Source organism: Cannabis sativa, chromosome 4 (genome assembly GCF_029168945.1).
Source record: "Cannabis sativa cultivar Pink pepper isolate KNU-18-1 chromosome 4, ASM2916894v1, whole genome shotgun sequence".
Classification (NCBI taxonomy): domain Eukaryota; kingdom Viridiplantae; phylum Streptophyta; class Magnoliopsida; order Rosales; family Cannabaceae; genus Cannabis; species Cannabis sativa.
In genome coordinates this window covers 65,414,149-65,420,697 of record NC_083604.1, presented here as the reverse complement: position 1 = coordinate 65,420,697, position 6,549 = coordinate 65,414,149, and the positions used below count along the sequence as shown (strand labels likewise).

Below are 6,549 nucleotides of genomic sequence, written 5' to 3'. Positions count from 1 at the left end.
GAATTCAAATGTGCTTGCCGACCTGAACGGAGTTCACGTGCTAGATGGATGCCCTTAGGTTGTTTCCCCTTGAATCTATGGCTGAAAACACAGAAAAATCCCAGCCCCTTCCCCCTTGATTCTTGCTGCCTTCGAAGAGAGAGAGAGAGAAGAAAGAACTTCTCACCAATTTCTAATTTTCCAATTTCTTTTCTTTCTTCTTTTTAATTAAGTTAAGCAATATATTTAACTTATCTTGGCTGAGAAAAAGGGGTGCTAGGTGTCACCAAAATAACCAGCCACCTAGCCTCAAATAGATCAAATGACTAAATTGCCCTTAGACTTAAAACTAGGGTATTTTCAAAGCTAGGGGTAAAATGGTCAAAATCCATAACCCCGCTCAATCCCGATAATTTATTTTCTCTAAAATATTCTCCACTATGAAATAGGGTTCTAAACTTACCCATATGATCAATCTAGCCATCCATCGCATTTTCCGTTGTCGCCGAGCAAAAATTACAAAATTAACATATTTCACATATAAGCTAAATAATACCCCTAGAGTTTAATAAAATCTCCGGAATTGAGAAATTATAACTCTAATATTTATTTCTAAATATTGGGGTCCACATATAAATAAATTAATAAATAATAATAAAATAATATAAATTAGTGCTAATTGCCTTTACTAATCCACATTACTAGAGCGGTCATTACAGGTTGCCTCCCAATTAGCGCTAACTTTATCGTCGCTCAGCTAGACGTTGATCGAGATCTTCAAAGTGGCGCCAGAATCATGGCGGACTTGGTTTGATCAAATTGACCTCCCAAGTAGAGCTTTAATCGCTGTCCATTCACTTTGAAAGTATTAGGACTTTCACCTTTTAGTTCCACTGCTCCGTAGGGAAACACTTTGATCACCGTAAATGGCCCTGACCACCTTGACTTTAATTTACCAGGAAACAACTTTAGTCTTGAGTTGAAGAGTAGAACTTGTTGACCAGGTTGAAACTCCTTTCTGACTAGATTTCGGTCATGCCATCTCTTAGTTCTTTCCTTGTAAATCTTGGCGTTTTCATAAGCTTCATTTCAAAATTCTTCCAACTCATCCAACTGTAGTAGTCTTTTCTGCCCAGCAGCTTTTAAGTCCATGTTTAGAGTTCTCATTGCCCAATAAGCTTTGTGTTCTAACTCCACCGGTAAATGACACGCCTTTCCAAACACCAACCGATATGGTGACATCCCTATTGGCGTTTTGAACGCTGTTCTGTAGGCCCATAATGCGTCATCCAACTTTCTTGACCAATCTTTCCTTGATCTCTGCACCGTTTTCTCCAGAATCATCTTTATTTCCCGGTTAGAAATCTCAGCTTGGCCATTACTTTGCGGATGATAGGGGAGGGCAGTTCGATGACGAACACCATACTTTGAAAGGAGTGCTTCGAACTGTTTGTTGCAGAAATGACTCCCTTCATCGCTTATGATCGCTCGGGGAGTACCAAACCGTGTGAATATATTCTTCTGAAGGAACCGAAGAACTGTTTTTCCATCATTAGCTGGTGTTGCTGCAGCTTCTACCCATTTTGATACGTAATCCACAGCTAGTAAAATGTATAGATTGCTAAACGATGAAGGAAAAGGACCCATAAAGTCTATCCCCCATACATCAAACAACTCTACTTCCAAGATTCCTGTCAAAGGCATTTCGTTTCTCCTTGAGATGTTTCCTGTACGCTGACAACGATCACATGCCTTCACAAAAGTACTAGCATCTTTGAAAAGCGTTGGCCAAAAGAACCCACTTTGCAACACCTTGGCAGCTGTTCTAGTTCCACTGAAGTGTCCCCCACATGGTAAAGCATGACAGTGATTAAGAATAGAGTACATCTCCTCTTCAGGCACACACCTTCTTATTATCTGATCTGCACAGTGCTTGTAGAGGATTGGCTCTTCCCAATAGTAATGTTTTACCTCGGAAAAGAATTTCTTTAATTGTTGGCGAGATAGCTCAGGAGGAGTGATATTAGCAGCTAAGTAGTTAACATAATCAGCATACCATGGTACCATAAGACTTTCCCTCACACTAAAGAGTTGTTCATCGGGAAATTGTTCATTTATTTGTACCTCTTTCGTATTCTGACTTTCTTCCAGTTCTAGTCTTGACAAGTGATCTGCCACCAAGTTCTCAGTACCCTTCTTGTCTTTTATGTCTAGATCAAATTCTTGCAAAAGAAGAACCCATCGAATCAGTCGTGGTTTGGCATCCTTCTTAGTCATCAAGTATTTGATTGCTGAATGATCTGTATACACTATCACTTTATTGCCAATCAAGTAGGGTCGAAATTTGTCACATGCAAACACTATAGCCAGCATCTCTTTTTCTGTAGTAGCGTAGTTTAGTTGGGCATCATTCAAGGTTTTGCTTGCATAGTAAATGGTTCTGAATACCTTGTCAACCCGTTGTCCCAAAACTGCTCCAATAGCATAATCACTTGCATCGCACATGATTTCAAAAGGTAATTCCCAGTTTGGTGTAGTCACGATCGGTGCTGAGATTAACTTCTCCTTGAGAATTTGGAATGCTTCAAGACAATCTTTCCCAAATTCAAAAGGTACTCCACTAGCAAGAAGATTGGATAGCGGTTTGGCCACCTTGGAGAAATCTTTGATAAATCTTCTATAAAACCCGGCATGACCCAAGAAGCTTCGAACTCCCTTAACTGAAACTGGAGGAGGCAAGTTCTCAATTGTAGATACTTTGGCTCTGTCAACCTCAATACCTTCTTTTGAGATTTTATGTCCCAGCACTATTCCTTCTGTAACCATGAAATGGCACTTTTCCCAGTTCAGCACCAAATTAGAGTCTTCACATCTTGCTAAAACCAATTCCAAGTTGCTCAGACATTGGTCAAACGATGAGCCAAACACTGAAAAATCATCCATGAACACCTCGATGCACTTTTCTATTAAATCTGAAAATATAGCCATCATACACCTCTGAAATGTTGCTGGAGCATTGCACAGCCCAAATGGCATTCGTCGAAAAGCAAAAGTACCATATGGACATGTGAATGTTGTTTTCTCTTGATCCTCCGGTGCTATAGCTATTTGGTGATACCCTGAGTACCCATCAAGGAAACAATAGTACTCTTGTCCTGCCAACTTGTCTAACATCTGATCAATGAATGGGAGTGGAAAGTGATCTTTTCTTGTGGCCTTGTTGAGTTTTCGGTAGTCAATGCAAATTCTCCATCCCGTGACAGTTCTGGTTGGGATGAGTTCATTCTTCTCATTCTTTACCACCGTCATCCCTCCTTTCTTTGGAACAACTTGGACTGGGCTCACCCATTTACTGTCTGAAATAGGATACGCTACCCCGGCATCTAACCACTTCAAGACTTCTTTTCTGACAACCTCCTTCATTGGTGGATTTAATCTACGTTGTGCATCAATGGTTGGCTTCACTCCTTCCTCCATTAAGATTCTATGCATTACAGTTGAAGGGCTGATCCCTTTAATATCTGCTAAAGTCCATCCAATGGCCTTTGTATGCTTCCTTAGAACCCGTAATAGCTTATCTGTCTCTACAGAAGATAGGGAAGAAGCCACAATAACAGGAAGTGTCTTATTTTCTCCCAAATATTCATACCTAAGATGCTCTGGTAGGACTTTTAACTCTAGTTGAGGAGGCTTTTCAGTAGATGGGGTAGGCCTTGTTGGTATGACTCCTAACTCTTCATAATATTTTCTATTCAGCGGTCCATAAGAATCGAGCCACAACGCATACTCATAAGCTTCCTTACCGTCTTGTTCCACCACCTCTTCTTGTACCAAAGTCAGATTAAGAGGATCTTCAGCATGCGTCTTTGTCTCCACCAACTGATCCACCACATCAATTGCAAAACAGTTGTCACTAGCCGTAGGATAGGTCATTGCTTTGATCGCTTTAACTCTCCTTTCTGAACATCAATTAGTGCTTTTCCTGTTGCCAAGAAAGGTCTCCCCAGGATGATAGGAACATTACTATCTTCTTCCATATCCAGAACAATGAAATCAGCTGGAAAGATGAACTTGTCCACCTTTACTAACACATCCTCAATGACTCCTCTAGGGTGAGCTAGCGATCGATACGCAATTGAAGAGTTACAGTAGTTGGCTTTGCTTCACCTAGCTGCAATCTTTTAAACACTGACAAAGGCATTAAGTTTATACTGGCTCCCAAATCACATAGTGCATTTATTCCTTCAATTTTACCAATAGTACAAGGAATAGTGAAGCTCCCTGGATCTCTGAGTTTTGGAGGGAGTTTCTTCTGTAGAATAGCGCTACACTCTTCAGTTAGAGCCACTGTCTCATAGCCTTCCATCTTCCTCTTCTTTGACAAAATTTCCTTCATAAACTTCACATAACTTGGCATCTGCTCTAGAGCTTCAGCAAAAGGAATGTTAATGTGAAGTCTTTTGAAGACTTCTAGAAACTTGGTGAACTGCTTGTCTAAGCTTGACTTTCTGAGCCTCTGAGGATAGGGTATTTTTACATGATGATCAATACTAATTGGTGGAGACTGTGGTGGTGCTGCTGGGCTGTCAGTAGCCTTCTCTGCTGTTGGTGTTGGTGTTTGCACTGGTTGAGCATTTATTTCTTCGTCTACCTCAATTGGTTGTGGTAACTCGGGCCCATCATACTTCTTACCGCTCCTCAGGGTAATTGCCTTGCAATTTTCTTTGGGATTGACTTCAGTTGTGCTAGGCAAATTCCCTTGAGGGCGGGTTGCTACCTGAGTTGCTAGCTGGCCCATCTGAGTCTGCAGGTCTTTAATTGAAGATCTAGTTTCAGTCATAAATTGGAGCAGTAAATCTGTCTGCAAACTAGAACTTCCACCAGAGGCTTGTTGCTGATTAAACTGTTGGTTCTGATTTCTTTGTTGATAGAACCCACTATTTCTTCGGTTGTTACCCTGGTTGAACCCATAATTGTTGTTGTTGTTGTTCTGTGAAAAATTCCCAATGGCTTTAGCTTCATCCATTGGCAAATCATCCACATCTGCTTGACACTCCGAAAAGTGATGACTTCCTCCACATAACTCACAAACAATTTGGGCTTGTTTAGCTTGCCCTGCAATGATTTTAGTCAATGCCTCAACTCCGAGTCGTTAACTTTGTGATGGCATCAACTTCTAACACACCGCCTACCTTCTTAGATTGACTCCTTTCAGTTGGCCACTGCTGATTGTTTAGAGCCATCTCCTCCAATAGATCATACGCTTCATTAGCACTCTTTCTCATAAAAGCTCCGCCCGCTGCTGCATCTATTAAAGTTCTAGTATTACCAACCAGCCCGTTATAAAAGTTGTGAACCAGCATCCACTTCTCTATACCATGATGAGGACACCTCCTGATCAGATCTTTAAACCTCTCCCAAGCCTCATGGAGAGATTCATTATCTTGTTGGCAGAAATTATTGATTTCTCCTCTCAGCTTTGCAGACTTAGCTGGAGGAAAGAACTTTGACAAGAATTTTGTTGCCAGATCATTCCATGTAGCAATAGAATTAGGTGGCAAAGAATTCAACCAACTCTTGGCTCGTTCTCTGAGCGAGAATGGAAACAACCTCAGTCGAATGGCATCATCGCTGACTCCATTAACTTTAAAAGTTTCACAAAGTTCCATGAAGTTAGAGAGATGCAAATTAGGATCTTCAGAAGGGAGACCACCAAACTGAACTGAAGACTGCACCATTTGAAGGATGGCAGGCTTAATCTCGAAATTGTTTGCATCCACTGCCGGTGGCCTGATACATGACTGCACTCCCGTCAGAGTAGGGAGAATGTAATCTCTCAAGCTACGGCCATTAGCTTGATCTTCCACGGCACCTCCATTATTACCGTTATTACCCCCATTGTTTCCAGCATTATTGTTCACATTCGCAGCCATGATCTACGATGTTTCGGTGATTCTTGGAAACTCTTTCTTGCCTCTTGTTCTTTCGATTCCTCCTGCAAGTTTTCTCAATTTCAGGATCAACTGGTAATATGACTGTTTGTCCTTGACGGCGCATGCACTTAGGATTCCTGAAATAAATCAAGAAAATATTGCAAGAAAAAGGTTAGAAAAATCAGCAAGAGAAAATATACCAAAGTAGAAGTTAGTATAATTTTATGTAATATTAATCTTTAACAAATTCCCCGGCAACGGCGCCAAAAACTTGTTGCTATAATTTTAAACACTATGCAAGTATACGCAATCAAGTAGTAAATCTCACACAGGTGAGGTCGATCCCACAGGGACTTGGATTAAGTACCACTAAATTATACTTATGATTCTATTCGGTAAATCAAAAGCAATTATTACTTAAAAACAGTAAAATATGAAAGAAATTCAGAAAACTTAATAACACAATTTAAAGTTGAGCAAGATGAGACAATAGGGAGGAGAATCCTGTTGTTGTTTACCCAAATCGTTAATGCTTAATTACTATCCTATTCTTGGAGTGAATGACAGATTATGAAATAACCTAGCTCCTTTCAGATCTTCTAGATTCTAAATCACATGTTATCTAATTAATTCCTTA

The 6,549-nt window shown here is 40.4% G+C and overlaps 1 non-coding gene across 1 annotated transcript; it reads left to right on the top strand.

The window, feature by feature from the left end:
- The first annotated feature begins 5,352 nt into the window (after positions 1 to 5,352).
- LOC133037525 (small nucleolar RNA R71) lies at positions 5,353 to 5,459 on the top strand. The gene has a single exon (XR_009687612.1). It is a non-coding gene; the product is annotated as a small nucleolar RNA R71 (small nucleolar RNA).
- Positions 5,460 to 6,549: the final 1,090 nt, after the last annotated feature.